Genomic DNA, 21,456 nt, shown 5'->3' with positions numbered 1-21,456 from the left:
TTGTCAGAACATTTCTGATAAAATAAACCCAGGAAACAAAGCAAAAACCACAGCATTTGTCAGGCCTAACAGCAGTGGCACTAGCTGCTCCTTAGTTTATAGATACCTGCAATGGTTTTTACATCAAGTGCCTGCCCTGTCAGGAAATCTGTGCCCTTATGCAGAGCTGCACAGAGAAAGGAGAATCCCAGAGGGCTTGCAGAGGATCCAAAGGCACCCCCGAGTCAAACCATGAACCCTGGAGCTCATCACCAACACGGGACAGCAGCAGCAGCAGAGATGCTGTGGGGCCACCCCCAGCCAAGAGGGAAACACTGCCTGTGATTAACAGGACTGATCATTGAGCCTTTCCAAAAACCTTCTGCTTTCCCTTTCCTGCCTCTTTTAAATTGTCATTAGCATTGTAACCTGCCCTGAACACAAGGGCAGTGGACAGGCCAGAGATGACTCTCAAAGCTGCTCTTGTTCCTCTGCCACCCCTCACTTCTGGCACCTTCAACATGGAGAAATTCCCCTTTTTTTTTTTTTTGGTTCCTCTGCCACCCCTCACTTCTGGCACCTTGAACGTGGAGAAAATTCCCCCTTTTTTTTTTTTTTTTTTTTTTAAATTTCCCCTGCATATCCCCACCTGCAGCACCAGGCCAGGCAGCAGCTGTAATTACTGCATCAGGAGTTGGTTTAAATACTCCAAGGCACTCTTGAGGAGAACTCAGCTCCATTAAATGAGAGGGATAAAAGGCAGTTGGTTTTCTGTTTTCCTTCTATTTCATTTTTCATACAAGAAGCTTGTTCAAGGTAGTAAGGGAAAATACCTCCTCAAGAACAATACCGAGGTGAATTTCTATTGCTTTTTTGTCCTGTAAGCTTCTTACAAGAGAAAAAAAAATCAAATAGATTCTCTGCAAGAACTGACTTTGTAGAATAATAACACAGAAGGAACACAAGAGGAGGACAGATGGATAAGATGCACATACTCCTAACAAAAGGATGCATTGTTTATTTATTTTTCAAGGCCATTTGTAACACATGAGTGTCCCCAAGAAAAGCCTTCAAAAAGAGAATGGAAAGTGCTCACAATTGAGGAAAATGCTCAAGTACTGCATATTTTACAATTATAAGTGTCTTTTCTGAAAAGAAAAAAGTCTGAAAAATCCCATTTTGTTTTTGCAGCTGCAGATATTTACTCAATTAAATAAATAAATGCAGGTATAGCTCTGCCATCTCCCCACAGAACTGACATGACAGCAAAGGAAATCCAGTAATTAAAAAACTCAAGCAATTCCTAAATTTATAACAATTACTAAGGAAATATAAAATGTGTTTGTCTCCTGTGTCATTTTCCCTGATAAATCCCAACAGCTTTGGCTGTGCTGGCTTTGATCTGAAGACCAGCTGAATTCAGCTCATTCTGAAAGTATCAGGTCTCTGTCAGAATTATCTGTGCAAATATGGGTGACAAGAGGCTGAGAGAAGGCAGTCACTTTTATACATTTTGTCCCTTTGTCTGAATGACCTCTTCTTTAAAATATCCACTTAACCCTACATCCTGCTATTTTACACAACAGCTTTTCTTTTGATTGTGGCAAAATATCTGTCCACCTGCTGCACCCACAACTATATGATTGTGAACAATTCTCTTTTTTTTGCTAAGCCTCCATTTATGTTCCTAAGCAGAACAGAGATTGCCAGGTGATCCTGCAAACAATTACAATTTAAGTGAATTTCCCAGAGATATTTCATTGGTATTAAAACAGGGCACCTAATAGATTTCCAAAGTGCATTTATTCTTTGCTATGGAAAGGAACTCATAATAGAATCCAGTTCTGCAGAGATTCTTGATGAACTGAGCAAGTGAGGAGAGGCAGAGAGCAGTGACCTTGTGGGAGCCTCTGCCAGGATCTGCACATCAAAGGCAGAGCTGGGATTAGCTACAGCTACAACCAGACATCCCATGCCCATTTCTGCTGGGATGCCTCCCAAAGAAGTCACCTGCAGAATAAGGAAGCATTCAGGCGTTGGAGGAGTGGGTGTGTGGAGCTTAAAGTGTGCCTGGGCTGGGCTGGGAGAGAGGAACAAGCCCTGGCAGGGCTGGCACAGCATGGCCCAGGGAAGGGCTGGCACGCTGTGCCCTCCAGGGACCACAGGGCTGGGGGTGCTGTGAAGAGCTCAGCTGGGACAATGAACTCCAAAGGGAAGAATTTGGTGAGGCAGAAGAATTATATTGTATTTTTAGATCTATATTTATATATATACACCATGCCTTGGTGTTCAGAGTTATACACTAATGCAGTGCAGCATCTGAAAAATATAAAATACCAGGCATCACACCCAGACACACATTCTAATATAACACATCTAATTCTATAACTCATTGTTCTAGAAACACCTCAATAAAACAGTCCTTTTCCTGCTCTCTACACAGCAATATTGCCTGGCCAAAATTTTCAGGTGGAGCAGCCATGGAAGTGCAGTTTGTAGTGAAGATGCAGAGTTCTGTAAGCAGCCCCTTCCTGCTCACAGGGTGCTTCTCTCTTGGCTCTAGGTCTAGAGAAGTGAGAGAAGCTTTAAGGATTAAATTATTCCCAAAAGATTTCACTGGGATTTTTATAGTAGTTAAAAATAACTTTAAAATTGAGAACACTGAAGCAAAAAAATTCTGTAGTGAATTTTAAATTAAATTTTAACTAGCTGTGGATTATTGAAACATTTACTAAACAAACGACTGATTCTTGAATAGGAACAGCTTATCTGTAGTTCACTTCTTGTATCATAAGAGGCAATATAACTGGAAGATAAAGAAACACTTTAGTTGCTCATATTTATTAGTGTATTCCTTCCACAAGTGCCTGCTTGATGTTCAACTTCTTGCCCTTTGTAGATTCATGAACATTTACAAAACATATCAGACACAATGTCTAAATATTGGCTGTTATGAGGCTGAGTTCAGTGACTCCAGTTCCTTCCCCACACAGCATGGCAAAACAGAAAAATGCTAATCAAGAATATTAATTATAATAATATTATTAATTATAATAATATTACTTATTATAATAATAATGCTGGGTTATATTTAAATAAGAGATAGAGCTGCTAATATGCAGGTTATTTTAGCTAACTTGTCTGTGATTTAGAAGAGTTTATGAAAGAATGAGGGGAGAAAGGTGAAGTTTGGGGTGGTTTTTTTTGTTGTTGTTTGTTTTTGGGTTTTTTTTTGTTTTGTTTTGTTGTTTTGTTTGTTTTTTTTTAAACAGAGCTGTAAAGGAGCTTCCAGTCTTCAGAACAGAAATTGGTTTCTGGCTCAAGCATAGCAAATTTTAGCACAATTACAGAGATGGCTTTGGTTTTGAAGCCCCTGGTGAGTTCTTCAGGAGGAAGCACAGAGGACCACTGCGGGAATGGCAGAGATCCAGCAGACCCTCCTGGCTCAGACAGAGCCCTGGAAATGCAGAGAGCTGCACTGGGGCTGAAATTGCCTCTCTCTGCTCCTGAGCTGGCTGCTCTGGGGAGCAATTGCAAGAACTGGGAGCTCGCTGTGTCTGTGGAGCCTTGGCACTGCTGAGATGGAATTTCCAGGCCCAGGCAGCAAACAGCAGCACCAACCCCAAAACGAGAACTCTGCTCCTCCAGGGCTCCAGCAAACACTGGGAGATCAAGCACCAAGGGCTGGATCCATGGCCCTTCCCTCAGTGTGGGAATTAGAAAAGCAGAAACTTCCACAGGTACAAGAAGGTTTGATCTGCAATCTTAAAAGAAGTTTAGATTGGTGTTAAAATAGACACTAAGCAGAAAAATCATAAACTTATGTTTCTATAGTTGTAAGAAAGACCATGCCTTAGGTGAGTGAGAGACTGCACTGGTAAGATGGTGAAGGGTTTCTGATGTAGGGGTGTGGTTGTGCAGAGTAAGCCAAGGGTTTAGAAATTAGAACAGAATCACTTGTGTGTATGTGACAGAAGCCCATTAGGCCAATGTATCTACAGTGCAGCAAAATTAAGTAAAGGTGATAGGTTTGAAAAGCAAAATAAACCTTGTGGCAACTGTCCATTAAACTAGAAAATTATATATTGCCTTGTAAGAAAGAACTTGTGATTACTCTCAAGCTATGACCAACTGCTTGCTCTCATAGATCTCACACCCGCTGAGACTGATGTTTCTCTGAGTAATAAATCCTTCTTAGCCCAAAAGTAGTCCCATCTCTTCATCAATAGCAGCAATAATGGTACCTCAGCAGGCAGAATTTATTTTACTATCCCCCACCCCAAAGCAGACTATAAACACCAGCTAAAAAAGCATGCTGGGTTCTCTGGACTTGTTCTGCTGCTCCACTGTATGGTACCCATTTTATGAGTAGGAGAGCTTCATTCTAGAATTTTCCCACAAGTTTGAAAATAATATTTTCTGTATTTATTTACAGAAAAAAAATCGGGTTAATATTTGGTTAATGTATCTTCTTTTCTTTATTTATACATAAGTCCAGCCCCTCAGTCTCCCAGAAGTTGTATTGCATTGTGAATGATACAGATATTGAGAATCAACTTGCTTAACTTCCTTTTTCTTCTTTTTTTTGGTGAAATTTCTATTTCTGCCAAGAGCTGCCTGATGCTAATATTGTCAGTCCATACATGATGTGAATATTGCCATTCATTTTCCATGCTGTCACCCTAGCACCAGGCACTGTTTCAGTGCCTTGATATGGTGACTAAAACTTTAAACCCTGGAGAAATAAAGATAAGCAGTGGGAAATACAGTCCTAGCAGGGATTCACAAGTGAACCTTCTTGATCAAAAGAAACACAATAACTTTACAAATGTTTTCATCATAATAGTCCAAATCCTTATGAGTCACAGCAGAGGAAACTTACCACAGATTCCTCTGAAATATTTACAACTCTTATCATTTTTTGACCAAATAAATGGAACCATGTTCTGAATCACCAACTTGCCTGGCTGTTACCAGGGAAATTTGCAAAGAGGGGGAAAAAACCAACTGACAACTCTTTGGCTTGTTTAACTATTCAGATTTAACTGTACCCATTCCCTCCCAGCATTATGCATGCAGCATTTCCACTAAGAGGCTGGCTGATTTCTGCTCTCTTTTCCACTCTTTTATGAGCAGCTTCCTTAGTCTAATTAAAGCAGAGAACCCAGCTGTCTTCCCCTCTGCTTCAGAGAGCTAAGGGAAGAACTCCAGGAAAATCACTCTTCAGGGACTCCACAGGGATAGCCAGGATCTGAGAAGTGGGAATTGAAATCTCAAGCCCCAGATTCCTGAGCTAAAAGGGAGCTACATTTGCAAGTTCTGTTAGGAGCTGCTCCAAGCCCTGGGTTTTGGTTCTGTTAGGAGCTGCTCCAAGCCCTGGGTTTTGGTTCTGTTAGGAGCTGCTCCAAGCCCTGGGTTTTGGTTCTGTTAGGACCTGCTCCAAGCCCTGGGTTTTGGTTCTGTTAGGACCTGCTCCAAGCCCTGGGTTTTGGTGCAGCCACAGGCATGAGAGCAGGGTATTTAATGGGAAGGATGTAAAAATATTGCATTTCCCACCTGACCTGACTCACAGCAGCAGGCACTGCCTGGTGAGGGTGGGGTGGGATGGGGCAGCTCCTCACAGCTGGTGCAGAACGTGGCTCAGACTTGGACAGAACCTCCAGGGGCTTTTCCTCTGCTCCTGCCAAAGGGCTCCCAGCGTTACTCAGGGCGATTAAGAACTGTGACACTTTCCAGGAAGGGACAGGGGTGGCCACAAACCCACTTGCAGCTTAGAGATGGCACCTGAACCCAGGTTTGCCTTGAACAGGAATATAATCATCAGGCTTTTGTGGAACAGACCAAAATGCATTGCAAAATTTCACCTCAGCAGAGACAAATTCTATTTCACACCTTTGGCAGACTGGCTTCATCAGACATTTTTCTCCCCTAGGAAAGCTGGAAAATGCTGTCTGTCTCTGGGAAATATCACAGTCCTGTTGCCTGTGTCTTTCCCTGTGACTGCCCATGTGAAAGACAAGCATCTGCCCAGCTGAGGCTGGCAAAGCCCAGCAGAAAGGGACGTGTGGGCTGACTCCAGCATCTGCCAGCAAGCCCTGCACCATCTCAGGAGGGATGGATTGTCTCTGCAGCCTCCTGTCCTCTCAAGGACAGAGCTCAGGAGCAGAGGGGGACAGGGCTGGATGAGCCACATCCCATTGCAGTGCCCAAGCCTCTCCACCAGGACAGGGAGCTTTGCCATCACTGCAGGATGAGGGAGCCCAAGGCAGGCAGCACCAGCAAAGATCTGGCTTGTCTAAAACTGGGATTTTGCTGCCCTCATCAGTTTACAGCCCTTGAAATTACCTGGCTTGCTTGTGCCTGAAGCTAACCCTCGAGATGAGCTTCCCCAAAGGTGTTGCAGCTCATTAAAAACTACACTAAACAGTTGGCTGTGGATCGAGGAGAGGTGGCCTTGCTGCATGATTAAGGAAAGTAAAATGAACTGCTGGAAACTGTATAGTCACTAATGAATTTCCTTTGAAAAGTCAGAGGTTAAATACAAATGTCAACAACAGGATCGCAAGCTGTCCTCAGTTTCATCAGTGAAATGGTCAGTGCAGGCTACTGACTCCAAAGATAAATATTTAGAATAAAAATAGAAAGGTCAGCCCAGATAAACACAGACTTTGCAAAGCCAATTAAATAAAACCCTCAGGATAGATTGTATTGTGATGATATCCCAGTACAGTCCTGTATTAAATCAGATCAATATAGGAATGCACTTAAAACTGATTTTTGAGAGCTCCATGCAATACACAATAGGGTAAGTTGCCTCTGCACACTGTGAAAAGCAGATACTTCAGGTGAGCATGACAGAATAATGATCTTGATTTTCCAGTGTTAAAAACTCCCTGTCCTTGCAAGCAGCAATATATTTGTGTTAAAATTAACAGTGTTCCCTCACTGGCACAGGGAAGTTGACACAAGAGGTCAAAATCAGTTAATTACTGAAAAGATGTGTTTATGGATACACCAGGGCTTAAAGAGATGTTCAGTTCTCACATTGCCATGTAGGAGCTGGATTATTCCCAGATACAACCCAGCAGATGATCTATTCCTCACAGACTATTCTTTTAAATACATTGTGTGCAAAACAGACCAAAACAAACTTCATAGTTTGGATTTTTCCTGGAAATTAGCTAGCCTAGTTAGGGAACTGCTAAAAAGCAGATTGTGCCTGATGTGGAGGGGAGATGCTGATGAGCTGTGTACGTGTGACACGAGGATGTGCAGGGGGAATCTCCTCCATCCCATCAGAAGTTCCATTAAATGAGGGATCACAAATATCTGCTGCTTTTAACCATGTGCACAGCACAAAGAATTATGCCCCACTGCACCTCTCAGCTTCTGAGACCTTCAAAGTTGGAATATTCCAGAGAAAGCTGAACATCCGCCCTCAACTCATCAGTTATCAACACCACACTGCCTGCTCTGGATCAACAGGATTTGAATGAAAAGTCCTCCCCTAATCCTCCTCTTTGAAAGGAAAATATCTATGCATTTAAAACATCATCTGCCTCATTCCTTCACTCATCAGAAGAGCTTATCTGCAGCCCTAGACAAGTGAGAACATTCCAAGTTATGTGTGAAAAGCAAATGGGGAAAAGAAGAGTGGTAAATTTGACAGTGGTCAATATGTTCAAAAGTTTGAATGAAAATCTGAATGGTGTAAAGATAAAACACACCCTAATTATGTAGTAAGCCAAGACAGTTTTCATAGTGCTTTCATCTATTTAGTATTTTACATTCATAATTTAAAAGTGCCTACTAATGCATTTACCTGAGATGTGATATGATCACTCAGGGAATAAAGCTGCTTATTCTCATTTATAAAGCTGAAACAACTTGCTTTGCTTATTTTAAGGCAAAAGAATACAAAATTGGCAATATTTTTATGAAAAATTATGATTTGAATAAAAAACCAAACATTTCTAAAAGAAAATGTACAATTAGAAGCCTTTCTCTGCTATTTATTTACAGAGTAGTCTTCAAGTCAATGAACTGAAAATCCAACTAATTTTGACCTTAGATAAAAAAGTTTCTAAAGCCTAAATGAAAAAGGAAGTCCATAGAACAGCTCATGTACATGGTCAGCTTCAGTTTTGTCTTTGAAAGGCCTCAGCTTCAAGGTCTGCTTAGTTACTCATTCATCCAATTTTGAATTATTAAATGTGTTTTTGCTTTGCACAAATTTCCTCTAATCTACCCACCTCATTTTTTTTTTGTGAGAACTGAGGGAAGAATTGAGCTTGGCATTTTGATGAGCTCCCATTGCCAGCTCAGGAGAGGCTTGGATCAGCCATAGCCCAATTTATGGGATCTGAAACTCTACTAAAATACACAAAGACATTCACAGTGACTTGAAAGATCACTTTCTTTTTCCACAGGGAAAGTCCCACAGAGACTCGAGTAGAAAAGCCCAACAACAGTGTTTGAGAAACAGAGCTGAAGCACCAGAGGGTTATCCAGATAACCAGAGCTTTTCTTCATTAGTAGCATAGAAAAAAAAAAAAAAGGTGGGTAACCTAAAAATACCCTGAAAGGCTGCCACAGAAATTTTTCACCACTGTACTGGTGGTGGAAAAAAAACAAAACAAAAAAACCCCAAAGAAATCTTGATTTTTGACTACTTGAGGAGATTTTCCAAGACAAAAGACTTTTTTGCCCTCTTATCCTGCTGCTCCTCCTAGGTGCCAAGGAAATTGTAAACAAGACTAATAATGAGAGGGAAAGCACTTCAGAGCAAAGTGGTATTCTGGAGGAAAAGGACTTCTGGAGTTCTTATTTCTTATTTCTTCCCCCTAGCAACAGCTCATTCTTACCCAGGCCATGATCTCCAGGGAAAACTATGATTGCAGCACTGATAAAACGCCAGAAATAAGTCATGGAAACACCTCACACACAAATCTCTTATTCTCTAAGCGAAATAGAGAACGCTAGAGAATGACCACAACGAGAAGAAGCAGACTCATTTTTAAAGAAATTCTTTCCACGTCATTCCCTGACAGTGCCACCATTAAACTGGGCATGTTGGTATTTTCTTTTGTGAACTGCCTGACCCTTACCCTGCCAGAGCCTCTGTCCATGGGCTGCTAGAGCATCTGTGCCCTCAGAAATGCCGCCCCAAGTGCCATCAAATTCCAGCCCCTCTGTTCTGCACTGTGCACCAGCTGGCAGCCCTACAAGCACACAAGGATTTTTTTTTTCCAAGACAAACACCAGCAAATTGAATTACTGTGCTAACAGGAGCAAATAAAATTTATTTAGAAAAAGAATGCATAGTGAGATTATCTAATTAAAATTATTCAGACTTGCTTTGCTCTGCCAGTGTTTTGAAGAAGGATAGCAGGTAGTACAGTATCTAGTCCCTGTGAATTTATTAGTGTTGAGCTTTAACCCTACAACTGTCAGCTCTGATTGGAAAAATTATGTTCAAGGTTTTGTAGCAAGAAGTGATTAAGTGCATTTACAAAGTGAGGACATCCGTTCCCAAGCTGCCTAACATCAATTAAAGGAGGCCAAATTAAATCGATGTTCTAATTCTACAAAATTAATGGTAACTTTTTTTTAATAGATGTAACAACATTTCCCTGAGGTCCTGTAATAAATTCTTATCACAGCAACTCATGTAGAAAGTAAATGGTTACCTATCCATGAAAATGCCATGTTTAAACCAGTTATGGGAAAGATGACAATGAGGTTCCTAATGGTTCCAGGAATTTTATACTTGATTTAATGTTTCAGAGTTCTTTACTTTTAAACATGAGGAAAGCATGAAGGAAAAAACATTTTTGTTTATTACGGAAGTATTACATTTTTTGCATTAGTTCATTTTAAATAGAGCATTCCCCTAAACTCATGGGATCAGGAGCTAATTAAGGTTACTTGTAATTACTTTTAATCAAAATGCAATCATATGTCTTCACTTTATGTCATTCTGTAAAAGGCAAGGGGGATTTTTTAATTTGTTTTGTTTGGGGACTGGTTGGTTTGTTTGTTTTTGGTTTTAAGTGTTGGGTGACATAAATCAAACACTTCACTTTTCCATATCATCATTCCTCCTCAGGAGATTTAAGAGACTGGAGATATTTGAGATGCAATTTTTCAACCTAGAAGCTGAGGTGAAGCACCTGCTCCTCGTGGCACTGCGACACTGGCTGGGGGTGATAAGGAATTAGACACCCATCACCTGTGGGAGAGGCAGCTGAATTAATGGCTCTTATGGTTTCTAAACTGTCACATTCTCTCTGCCATAATGCTCTTATAATTATTAGAAAAGACACATTTGACTACTCTCCATGGCTCCTTTAATTTAGTATTTAAAGCATTAAGTAAAGAGCCATAAACCAAATTTTCTGATAGTTACAGCCACATTCAGGAATATTTGTCACTGCCATTAACTCTTCTCCTTCTGGAGGATCTCTCCTAAAACATTGTTCTGAGAAGAACCATGATGGAGTATATGATACAATGAATAAAGTATTTATTAAAAGCTTAACAGAAACAGGATTAAATTACTCTGCCTGTGTGGTTCAGCTTTCTGTTTATGTAAGTCTAGGCCTTAACCTGCTCCTGGGCTTCTCTTCTGAAAAGTACAACCGGTATCCAATTGGATTCTCAAGTCCATGCAAGACAAACCAAAGTGATGAACATAGCCCAGCTCTTGAACACTGAATTTATAAATTCAGCACACTCTCAGTATTGATTTAAAATGCAGTTTTGTAACACAGGTTTTGTAGTGATGCTTCAAAATTCATTAAACACCACAGATATTTCCTCCTAGAACATTATTCTGGTCTCCTGACAATCGGTGGCTTTACCAACATGTAATCATCTATGTTTATCTGGAGATGCCCTTGTGTTATTTGTCAGAATAAATCATCTAGAGCTCAAACACGATGCTGTTTCCAATTTCATGTTTTCACAAGTCCTGCTGAATGTGAAGAGCTGTTCAGCTGGGAGCTGCTTTGCCTCCCCAGAGAAGTTACAGCAAAAGACATTCACTGAATCCAGAGCAGGAAAGAAATTCTTGTGCTATGTTTGAAGTGTAAGAATGTAAAGTCTGCATTAAAATGTAACCGAATTTAAAAGATTGAACTCTTTGAGCTTCTGTAGATGGTTTGGATCTACTCTGAATTCTTCAAATCCTACTCAGGACATTCACTATGTCCTTTGGGAACAAAGGGCATAAGGAAGAAGGAAATGAGATACGGTGAGGAGAGCAATTTTCAAAGCAACTGCTGGGAGTTACTCTGTTATAGAAACCCTGTGAAGATGATTCTGAAGAGTTTAGCCTAGTCCCAAAATCATAAACTCCCAATCCAACAGACAATGTCCTTTAGTTAGACCACTTCATTAATTCAGCAAAAATTCATCATATGCCAATAATTCATTATAAAGTGGATAAATCACTTCCACACTACAAATAATTGAAAACTCTTTATCAGACCAGAAATTAAAATAATGTTTCAGTGGCAGAGAAATGTGGACCTGCTGGGGAAAAAGGTGCCTTAACAAGCAACTGTACACCCCAGGCTGCCTCTGTCATCTGCCATTTCCTAAGGTGGAAAATGCAAATCTTCCCTAAGCAAAGGGATTTCCTCTACAACAGACATGTTCTAATTATGACCTCTAAGAAAACTCAAGAAAAGGAAGTATTTTGGCTATTGATCTTTCTCCCAAGTTGCCATTACTGGGGAGGAGAAAGGCTCTGTTTCACCCAGTACTCCTCAGCTCCACACTTTCCTCCAGCACTCCAGAGTCTCTCCCAGGTCTACTCTGTTTTCTCCTCTGCAGTGCTGGGCAGCAACTCCTCTTTTTTTTCTCCTTGAAGCAGCTACACCATACAGGTACTGCTGTTCTCCTTCCAGAGCCCAGCTTATGCAAAGCAGGAGACTGACAACAATGCTGATTTTCTCTTCCCCTATTACAGCAACATGAACATTTCTCCAAGCAACCACTGCAGTTTTAAATCGTCTCAAACCCTCCCTGGGTTTGTACAGAAGGGTAGGAAATACATTTAGTGGCTGTTAAACATGAATGGGAAAGCAAAATATTTTAGTACTTCAGTCAAAAGAATGAACCAAACACACACTGCCCCCAAACACCCCCTCATAATTCTGGATATTTACACCTTTGCAGCGAGTGTTGCTGCTAAGAAAATTGGTTTTTAAATGTGCAATGGGAATGGGCAGCAGCACCCTTCCACAACTTCCTGGTGAAGTCCCAGCCCAAAATGCTGCTTGGCTCACAATTGCTTTACCTGTGAATAGATGTTGCCTATGAACATCTATTTTTATAAACACATTATTTCCTCTAAACCTAAACCCCTCATGCTCTCTAAGTGCTGCATCAATGTGTTTGTACTGATGGAAACATTTCCCTTTGTCCTGCCCTGGAACTTATGGTTTGTTTGGTCCAAACTCCTCACATTCCATTCAGAAACTTTTCCCAAAATATCTATTTTGCCCATTTTGGGCTCCATGTTAAGCAGCAGTACAAGGTTTAATTAATAAGAAATCCAATCTCTCCTGCATTTTCACATATAAATTAAAGCTGTTGAGCTGAGTATCTGATGGAAAGATATCTGGCTTTGACCAGACACTGAAGTTCCTTTTTCTATTTAAAAGTGACCTGTGGGGACTGATTATTAACAATTTAAACTCGTCTTTCTCTCTCTCAGCTTCTGTCACCTCCTACCTAAATTGAGATCACGTTCACTGCTCCTAAAACCTGGCACGGTTCCATTAAGGCCCAGCTCCATTAAAGTTTATGAAGCTCTGCCAATTTCCCTGGCAGAGAATTTGGCCTGTGGTTTGTTTAAAGGTTATAAGCCCTGCCTGCAAATACTACAATTCCATGTGGAATTCAGATACTTTTTAATTTTTACAGCTTCCCATATCAGCCAAAAGGTCTTGTCTTTAGACTATGAAATTCTTAACCTTCCAGTATTCTTCCAGGCTCTTAAGAAGGGAATTTTTATCACATTGATTTACATTATGAAATTTCATCTTTTGCCCTTGCTGCTGTAAATTTTTGTTCCATATCAAGAGAAAAGAAATTTTTTTCACCAATTATAGAAATAAAATAAAAGGCAGAAGTTTATTCACTCTACTTTTTACTAACAGAATTTCCAGTATAGGTTTTCAGTGTAAGAACTGAATAACCACCTGTACTCCTGCTAACCTGATTTACAATTAGTCAAAGGAACGAGAACAGTCCCAAAACAAATTTCACTCAGCCTGAAGATGGAAGAAAACCTTGGTAAGAATCAGAAAAAAAGTTACTTTGAAATACCTGGCTCCTTATTTTAAATAGCTAATGGTGAATATTAATGTACTTTCAGCTAAAACTTCCTTTGGATGTTTTTCTGTAAGTACACTTCTTTTGTTAACGATGTACTTCATAAACATGACAATTGTTGCCCATGATTTTCCCCAGCACACAGCCAAGGAATACATCCAATTTTAATGGGAAGAGCATGCAAAGGCCTTCTGAATGTTAGTCCTTGCAGAAGGAAGAGATTTATCTTCAAACAAAGATCTACTTAAATATGTTTGTGACAGCTGAGGAATTTATCTCCAATTCTTTTTGCCTGTGGTGTGCCACATTGCTATTTTCCCCATAGCAGCATGCAAGAAGCAAACTAAGATGTCATATACATAATACAGAGATAAAAAATGACCCTATTTCCATGTCCATGTGATAAATGGAATGAAAGTTCAGTGAACACATATTTGCACATTAATTGAACTGCATGATTCTGTCCTGTTCAATCAAGTCACGACTCTGTGTACCACAGGAAATTTTTCCCCAAGAACCATTAAACCAACCTTATTGCTTAAACACATACACATTTTTACCTATTTATCTTCCTGCCTTGCCAAGATAGAAGAAAAAAGTTACCTCTGCATATTCACATGATTGAAAACACATACACAGGAATTTATATATTACTACATCACATCACATCACTGTAATGAGAATCTGAACTAAGTGTTGCTGCTCACTGTAATAATCAGAGAACAAAGGTATTTGATCAACTTTCTTCACCTATAAATATTTAGGAGACATTTGAGCTTTGAGAATATTAAGTTTTCCCTTAGAAATCAAGTTTCCTTTAGCTGATTTAATCATCAAGATCAATATGGCCCATCTAGAGCTCTGACAGTGTGATACTTTTGAAATCCACAACTGAGGACTGACAGAAGTCTGATTAATACAGCACCTTAAAACCTTCATCAAAACACATCCAGCTTCTCCCACAGGCAGTGAAAACTTACAGCATTCAGCAAGAGGATGTGGAAAGGAAGTAAGAAACAGAATCAATAAACAAAGTGCACTTTCAAGTCAATACCAACCCTTTAGTGAGACAAGCTTATATTCACTTCTGTCACCATCAAATTCCTGATGCACTTTACTGAAACACATTCTGGAGACACATGTCCATGAAATGTGTGTGTTTATATCCACACCCACAGAAAAGGCATGCAGGATGGCTCACTGCTGTCATTATTAAATCTCATTTTCTTCAGAAGCCTCCTAGGAGTCCTGTCCAAACAGATTTGGGCAGAATGGGGAGGTTGCTGGTGGGGATGCAATCTTTAGATCCTTGGGGTGAATTCCAGTTTCAGGCTCGGTGGCTGAATCCAAACAGCCACATCAGGCTGGGGAGCTCTGGGTACAACAATTCCCCTGCAGGAGCTCACTCTGCAAAGTGCAGTGACACCCAACACAACGCCAGCCTTGGGTCCCCCCTGTCTGTGAACAGCCTTGGAGCCACAACCAAAGGGACTGGGCAGCCTTTGGGTGAGAGAAGGACAAAAGAGAAGCCTGTGGAAACTTCACAAAGCAGACAAAACGAAAGATAGAGGCTCAAAAAAACCAACCAACAAAAACAAAGCCCAAAAAACAAAATCAAAACAAACAAATAAGTAAAACAAACAAACAAAAAAAACCCAAACAAAATGAACAAACAGGAAAAAAATCTAAAAAAACCAAACCAAACTAACTACAAAACCAAACCAAACCAAACCCAAGCAACCAAACTCCCAAAACCAGTTAAAAGACTGTTTACAGACATAGACACTTTATTGGGGAAGGTTGTGAAACTTTGAATGAAGCAAATGGAGGTAACTGAATTAGTCCATGGAGATTTTTCATACATATATTTTTAAAAAAATCCCAAGTCTAAAGCCTGTGTAGGCAGCAGAGTCTCAGCCACCAGAGGCACACATAAGAGCCTGCATGGTATCATAGCCATAAAGATTGCAGTCAACAAATATTCTGCCCTTGCTTTGTGATCCCTCTCCCTGGAGCACCATGACACACCTGGGCACTCTTCAGGCTGTGCTGGGACACCTCACAAAGCACCTTTTTAAAAGCCTACAAGACCCAAGCTTTTGTCACTTGACCTGAGTAAAGGTAATTTATCCTTGCCAAACTGGATGACAATTAAAGCCTAGTACTTATTTAAAGAAACACAAAATGAAGGTTTAAGTTCCAATCATATATGTATTATAAATGCTCTATTTAATAATATATAACCAGTAAATTAGACAACTGGTTGTGTTTAAACTGATGTATTGCACAATTCATTCTATCAGGGGCATTATGAAAGTTTGTAATTTCCATTCATTATCTTTTGTTGAACTACTTGCTTTTCAGTGGTAGAAGCTTCTGCTTCCATGAGTAAAGTAGTCCCCAAACCATAAATTATCCTACAGTTTTGACATCATTTATTTTCATACCATTATACATGCCAACCTTTTGACTACTCAAGATCAAAAGAGTTGCTCTCCAGGCTCATATTTCACTATAGCTCTCATATTTTATGCAGCAAATTAGGTTTTACAGTAGCAGCTACAGCAAGACTGTCTCTCACACTGCACAGCTTAAAATTACTGCACAGGATTTCAGAGGGAAGGAACACAATCCTAGAAACTCATGCTCAAGTTAAAAATGGATGAAAACTTTGTATAATTCTTCTCCATCCATTTTGTGTAGTCCTTTTACATCTATATGTAGCTAATGTGGTTGTAGCTCAAAACTACAAAAGGAAGTCAGGATTCTGCCTTTGGTAATAAAATTGGAGGGGAATCCATCCAATCCTGATGAAGGCAGGTATTTGGTGTGTTCAGGGGGGGCTGCACCCCAGGCACATCCGAGGGTCACCCTCCAGGCACACACTGCCATGAATTTCCTTCCTGCCACGTCTGCAATGTCCATATTAACTTGTCAGGATAATTGCTCCAGCTGGGAGCTCCCATCACTGCCAATCAAGGGTTTATTGGGGATCTGAAGACACAGAAGGTGCTCAGCAGGATTTATATGGGACACTGAGTTACCCAGGGACACCTTTCACTGGGAGCTCAGACCCTTAATCAGCTTGCATGATTGAAAAATACTTTTTAGTGGAAATAACTGAAGTCACAACATCAAAATCTCGACTTCTGCACAGTCACAACTGTTCAGTTCTAAAAGCTTGAAAATTAAAAATAATTTTAATTTATAAGTCTTGATTTTACACTTTACAATTATAAATATTCTTAATTATATTATGCAGAATTATGGCACAATTGCTGTTACCTTTTTAAGAAAAAGTACTGGTACCTATTTATACACAATTTGTGACAGCTTGATTTAGCCAAATCTAAAGTGAACAGACCAAGCAAAAATTACAATCTTACTGCAATAATTATCCTTTTGATAAATTCTGAAGTCCCACTACAAGCTGCAGAGATTTTAAACACTCAAAATAATCAAAATTATGACTATAAGGAAAGCTTTATGCTATACTCCTCTAGATATGTAGTTTTCTTTAAAAGCAAGTATTTTCTTGCTAAGGATCCTAAAGATAGGAACTTTTAAAACTACTAATAGCAAATTCTTTATTAGTCATCATGATTGATCACTCTATGCCTCAATCCACTTGGAGGGAAGAGGGAATACAGAGCTGGGTAAGATTAACAATGCACAGTTTCAAGCAAAAGCTGTGGCTGATGCAAAGTATTGATGCACCAGAACAGGGAGAAGCTGTAATCCACTCACTCATCCTGAAAAACAACCTGAAAATAGAAATGGAAATGTCTCCTGTCCTGAGCACACACATCCCCTGCAGTGATGGCACACGAGGTCCTTGCATGTTAAGTGTGCTGGGGAGAATAAAGTAGGGCAGGGAGGGGAGGGAGGCTGAATGACATGTTTTTATCTGCCGTGGGGTTTTAATACAGCACCTGCAATTTACCCTGACAGCATCCAACCAAGCAGTCATCTCTCCCCAGATAAAGTTCCCACTGATATCATAGTTTTCCCATAGAAATCAATCAGACAGCCAACAGGATTTAAAAATTCCTCATGAGCTAGCAGAAAGAATTATAAGTCTAGCAGGAACAGAGCACATTGCAAAGCATCAAAGCAGTCACCGTAGGACAATATTGGTAGAGGCATATCTCCTGAGCAGGCTCTGCTATCTGTTTACACACACGTCTCACTGACTCCTTTTCCAAAAGGAATTAGTTCACCTTGGCATCAGGAGCAGGCAACAGCAGCAGGTATGGTCCTGCTGGCCGTGAGACCCCAGCTCTGCTGCTGCCTCACCACAAGATTCCTTCATTTCTCTTGTTCTGCATCACCTCCAGAGTGTGTCAGACACTGGGCAGAGTGTGCAGCACAGCCTGATGGGTCGGGGGTCCCCAGGAGCCATGCAAGACAAGCAGACAATAATATGAGCCAGCACAAACCCTTCACAGAATCACAGAACCCCTGGGTTGGAAGAGACCTTCAAGATCATTGAGTCCAGCCCAGCCCAACGCCTCAACTCAACCCTGACACCCAGTGCCACATCCAGGCTTTGTTAAACACACCCAGGGATGGTGACTGCACCACCTGCCCAGGCAGAACATTCCAGAACTTTATCACCTTTCTGTAAAAAACTTCTTCCTAATACCCAACCTGTATTTCCCTTGGTGCAGCTGGAGGCTGTGTGCTCTGGTTGTGTCACTGCTGCCTGATGACAGAGCCCAGCCCCAGCTGAGCACAGGCACCTTTCAGGGGCTGTGCAGAGTGATGAGGGCACCCCTGAGTCTCCTTTTCTCCAGGGGAGCACCCCCAGCTCCCTCACACCATGATCCATGGTGGCTTTCAGGCCTATCTGCCATGGACACCTTGCACATGCATCACTCATATTGCTCATGCAAACACATTTCCTGCACACAGACAGGGTTTTCATACACATTGTACAAATCAAAAACGAGTGAAATTGTCTGTCCTGCCAGTGGATTCTCCTCTCTCCACCCAGGAAGCAGCAGATGGTGGAAGAAGGGAATCCATGTGCTGGCCCTTTCTGAACACTCTGCTCCCCAGGCCTGACCTGTTCCTGCCACATCAGAGATAAGGGGGCTTAACAGTGACATTTCCTGGTCATCAAGGACCTGATGGATCACTGGATAAATCAGACACACTTCTGTTATCATTAGAGCCATATTCTCCTTATTATTCTGAGGTTTCCTGTAAACTGTGATTTAACAACCTCCTTGGGCTTTGAGCTGATTTTGATTCCATTTTATTGAGACATATTGGCACCCTTTTCTTTATGAGAGTAAAAAATAGGCTGCCTTGACATTCCTCCCATTAAAGCAGGCAGAGAGTTAACACACAGTTATGCTGAACTTGTATTTCAATCAGGCATGACCTCTCACTTCTCACAAGAAGGCCTTGAACTTCACTGTATCATTTATTCAAATATTGCAGAGGAAAAGAGGAATCACAACAAGCTTTCTCTGTTCTATTTTGGTAACACCATTTGTTTCAGAAAAAGGAAAAGAAATTATGCTTTGCCTAACATAAAGATCATTTATTCTCACTGCTAATTAGAAGGAAGAGCACTCTGGAAAGTCAAATAGTTTGCTGAATGAGATATCTTTTCACGGGGAAAAATGTACATACAGAAAACAATAAAAGGACTAGATGCCATATACCTGTAATAGATAAAGTTAACAAAATGGAAAAAATGTATTCCTCAAACTCTTGTTCCAGCAAATTACATGAAAACTTATCTTACTGTGTGTTATGGGAATTGCTATAGTGTATAGCTTTATTTGAGACTGATCTCAGGCCCATTTTGTAATAGTATTAACAGAATCTGTTATGGGTTTGAACAAGAAACCAGGGTAGGCTGTGATAAAATCTTTGTGTTTGACTCCCTATGCATAAGTTACTCCTTTTTAAGATGCCTCTAACTTGCATATTTACAAGACTATGACCCTAACAGACATGGTGTGGGCAGATTTGGCAATTATTTTTGGAAGGCTTTGCTGCCTACAGCTTTGACTCTGCCACTATTTGTTGTCCCTTTGTGTTAAATGATGGAAGGAAGGTCCTGGGATCACTTGACAGCTTCCTCTAGATGTTCTCATCTCTGTGGTGCTATGTGGCAACCAGCATTTAGAACAAAACCCAGCTGGTTTGTATCTTCCTAAAACATTCAGGAGCTGCACAAACACACTAAGTTTTCATCCAGACTTCATACAAAATTTAGTAAGGGAACACAGCAGTGTCACCTAAGAACAAAGAAAAAGGAATAAACAAATTTCAAGACTACTCAGATCAACAGTTCAAGAGTAACCAAGTAGAGGCTCTGATAAAAGATTTTAGAAAACAAACCTAAGTGCTTATTTATTCAAAAGCAGAGAGCTTCCACACAAGCACTCCAACAGCAAACAATGGAGGAGCTCTAATGAGACAAGACCTGACACAAAGGTGAGCCAGAACAAGGGGATTTGGGGTTGTAGCTTTCTCAGAACTGTTCATGAAGACCCAAAGATAAAGCAAAATCAAATCAAATCAAATCAAATTAGGCAAAACTCAGGGCCACTATTCTCAAAGCTGGGGAAATGTCCTCTGTGTCCTCTCATCCCCACAGTTATGTAAGGCCTCCAAACCCCACCAGAATTGTGGTGCTGTGCCCGTGTGGCTTCCAGGAAGAAATTTTGAGAAGCTTGCCATTACGACAAAGGAACCGTTTCCCTCAAGCTGAAAATCCATCAAACAGTTCTGCATGCCTGTTACCTTTTTATTTGCTATTTTATGTGAGTTACTCCACTCAGCCAGATATTTCCCAACAACATTAATGCCCTGATTAAGGAAAATAGTTAATTACCCTTTACCTCCAATTAAGATTTGCCCTATATTGGGGAAGTTTGGCAATCCTTCTGAGCACTTTCATGAATGGGAGAAACAGCACCCAACCATAACCTCACACACAGATCTGTGCCTACAAAGTCAGCAGGCCCACAGGCTGGGCCACAAACCTCAGCTGGTGAGCTCTTAAAAAACAGCCAGATGTGTTAACTCAAGGTTTTGGAATCAATGGAGCACTAACAAACAGAGCAATTTAACTGGCCAACACAGAAACTTGCAATATTCCCAGAATTTTACACACACAAGAAAAAAACGTACATGAGAACATTTGACAAATAAATAAGAAAACAGACTGCATAGAAGGCAGCAGAGTCAATAGTACCCATGCAGTGAAAAATCTCAGCCCCAAAATCCCATTACAAAACAAGAAACTGAAAATTACTATTCGTGGGCTCCTGATAGAACAGCACCAAACATTTGAACAGTGCAACAGTGAAAAAACAGATACAAATCCTACTCCTGAAACTCCCTGAGACAAGCCAAGTATGCAATTGAATCAGACCAGCTAAATTGAATGCTGATATTACAGTCTCAATCTAAATAAAAATGAATGATCTCATTCTTTTGCAGTCTGCAAGTGAACTCATGTTCTTTAAAGTAACTAGCACGGTTTATCTATCCTCTTTAATAATGCAATTTAATTTACCAAAGGTTCATATTAAAAATTTATCCAGCAGTTAGAGTCACCGACACATTTTGTCACAGTTAAACATTAGCTTTGGAGCACACCACGAATTCCCTACTGTGAGTCCGAGAAGGGTTTCACAGAGGAACACTCTGAGCTTCCAATTGACGTTACAAATAAATGACTCAGGCACTGTGCACCAAATTAAAATATCTGCCAGTCATTACAAGTGCAGTGACTTGTTCAGGAGCACTGTTCAGGAGAGGCATTCAAACATGTTTGTGCTCACAAAGGACTGCCACTTCTGCTTTAGCAGTCGGTTATTCCAAACATACTCCAATAATCAGGATATTTTCACCTCTAAGAACACCTCCAGACCACTCAGAAATACTCACACATCAAGAGGAAAGCTGACAAAATAAATGTGAGTCCAAGAGGATCGAGCTAACCCACTGCAATGTCAAGAACCTAACGCACAACACTGACGACGGCACTCCAGAATTCAAGGAGAACTCAGCTTGGCACAAAATCCAGCTGCTCTTCCACGCTCCAGTCTGTTCCAGCAGCTCTTGGCATGTGGCACGAGAAGAAAGAGGCAAAGCAGGTGTGGA

The 21,456-nt window shown here is 40.6% G+C and overlaps 1 protein-coding gene across 13 annotated transcripts in view; it reads right to left on the bottom strand.

The window, feature by feature from the left end:
* RBFOX1 (RNA binding fox-1 homolog 1) overlaps nucleotides 1-21,456 on the bottom strand; it is a 1,139,646-nt gene that overhangs the window by 848,339 nt on the left and 269,851 nt on the right. The gene's annotated exons all lie outside the window — the stretch shown is intronic.

This window comes from Passer domesticus, chromosome 15, assembly GCF_036417665.1.
Source record: "Passer domesticus isolate bPasDom1 chromosome 15, bPasDom1.hap1, whole genome shotgun sequence".
Taxonomy (NCBI): domain Eukaryota; kingdom Metazoa; phylum Chordata; class Aves; order Passeriformes; family Passeridae; genus Passer; species Passer domesticus.
This window is presented reverse-complemented; position numbering and strand designations above follow the sequence as displayed.